This window comes from Ziziphus jujuba, chromosome 10, assembly GCF_031755915.1.
Source record: "Ziziphus jujuba cultivar Dongzao chromosome 10, ASM3175591v1".
In the NCBI taxonomy this organism is placed as follows: Eukaryota; Viridiplantae; Streptophyta; class Magnoliopsida; order Rosales; family Rhamnaceae; genus Ziziphus; species Ziziphus jujuba.
Window position 1 is genome coordinate 24,196,147 of NC_083388.1, and position 2,536 is coordinate 24,198,682.

Genomic DNA, 2,536 nt, shown 5'->3' on the forward strand with positions numbered 1-2,536 from the left:
GTAAATTATTTCTGGCTTAGGGAAATTGAGGCCATACATGACTTTAAATATCATCTTTCAGGTGTAATGGTAATGCTATATATATATATATATATGTTAAAATATTAATAAATTTATTTGTTAAATGATATATTGTAAAATATTATGATTGATATATTTATATAATTTAAATATAAAAAATAAAATTTTAAATGGATAAATAAATTAAAAAATAAATTAATTAAATATTATCATATCATTTATAATATAATTTTGTAAATAAATTTGATGATCATTTTAATAGCTCTAGTATTATTATAAAAGAGCTTACACTCTTTGGTTGGATAAATGAATTTTTTTTCACTCTCTCATTATTCGAAATGGAAGGCACAAGAGACATTAATTATTTTAATTAATTAAAATTTAGCCTTTTTTTAATAATGTCTTGAATATTTTATAATTTGTATTAATTAATAAGGCTAATAGAGAGATCAGTTTATTTATGGCTGTACTATTTCAAATTATTTCAAGTTTAAGCTGTTTTTATAGCTAGTCATTGATGGTTTGTGAGGCTATAAAGTTCTATGTTCAAGGAAGAGAACAAATTAAAAAAAAAAAAACAAAAAAACAAAAAAACAAAACAAGAAATCCAACTTGGAATAATAAATTAGAGTACATAGCAAATTTTAAGAATATCCAACTAATAGTGTAATAGCCTCCGCTAGGCGTCATACATAAAATCCAAGAAAAGAAATTTTAAGGGATCATCACTCACTCACTAGGGGCAGGAGACTTTGACGAAATTAAATCTTTTGGAGATATAAAATAAGAACTCTGGTTAGATATCCTTTGCAATTTGTTATTATTATTATTATGATTGTTGTTTCAAAATAGAAGGATTTTAATAAATACACTACTTTATAGTATAATGGTTACAACTTAACACACATCATCATGTCAACCATATATATTATACATATACATTTTTTAATATTGGTAATGTGGATTTGAATTTGAGATTATTGTATTATAAAACGGTGTTGTGCCAATTCATGTCCCTGCAGATACGAAATATGAGGTATTTAGAAGGAGAGTTTTTTTTTTTTTTTTTTCCCCTTTTATTTATTTTTTTTGTTAATTAGCTTATAAAATGACAGTAATCATGTAATGATACACAAACAAGCAGACGTAACATGCAAAAAGGAAGCAGAACATCCGTGCTGTACTAAATGGAGTTGACTGGCCCAAACAGTCATGGAAAACACTTCTAAATCTAAACCTTATTGATATTTGTCAACATAAGGCATCTGTATACTAATAGCCGATGGGGACACAATGATCAGTGTGTCACGGTGGAGATGATAGTAGTTACGTTCGGGCTTCAGGCGATGGAGGTGGCCATCGGTGTTAGGGAGGAGAGCGCTTGAAATGCGGTGTAGGATTGCGAAGAGAACCAGGTAATGGATATGTGGTTCCACCAACATCCCTATTGGGTGCTACTTTCATTTTAGAAACATGGAAGTGCAATTGAATCTGAGGAAGACCAAGAAGAAGAACCTCCATGAGTAGCACATGGAAATGGAACAAGTAAAAGCGTATGCATAACAACTAGTAAAGTAGCTACACAACTATATATTGGAGCAACATGATCCATATTTTTCTTGGTGCTACTACTATTACTTATTAATTACCATTGTTATATAATTCAGAATGAGCTACCTTTATATATGTATGTATAGAATAAAAACTACGACTTTTTGGCTTCGTAATTGGAAAAATAGACCACCGCAAAATACGACCTTTTGGTTTGGGATGGAAAAATAGATACCTAGCCTTGTGGCTTACGGCATCCTGGTTGACTTTCAGTGACAACTGATAAACCTCTTTTAATTATCTCAGATCGATAGATTAATTAAAATTTTGCCTATAGTTACTTCAAAATGAAAAAAAAAAAAAAAAAAATGGCAATAGTACTTCCCCAGCCTAGCCTGGATGTGGTTTCCTTCACTCTTAGCTTCAATTGACTGTAGTCTGGACTTATAGTTCCAAAACTTCGGGTTTCATTTTAAAGTTTTCAGAAACTAGTATTGAGAATATAAAGGTGTTTTATTTGAATATGAGACCACATGTCTCCTATCTTTTCAGTTGGAATGTGAGTCAGTACTCCTTTCATTCATTGCATGAGGAATTTTATTCACTTTTTTACTCCAGCGGAGGACAGAAACAATTATTTATTTAAATAAAATTTTCTCTTTGTTTCTTTAATAAGATTACACTATATATACCTATATTTGATATTTTGTGTTATTGAATAATTTCTTGAAGATTTTATAATTTCTATTAATTATTAAGACAAATAGTGATCAGCTTATTTATGGCAGTAGCTAGGTACTAATTCAAATTAGATACAAGAAAAACAGAGTTAGATTAAAAAACAAAAAAAAAAAAAACAAAAAAACAGAGTACAATAAAAAAGAACAGAGTCCAGAGTTAAAGTGAATGAAATTACTTTTTTTGATTTTTTGGTGAATAACTTGAATGAAACTACATGAACTAT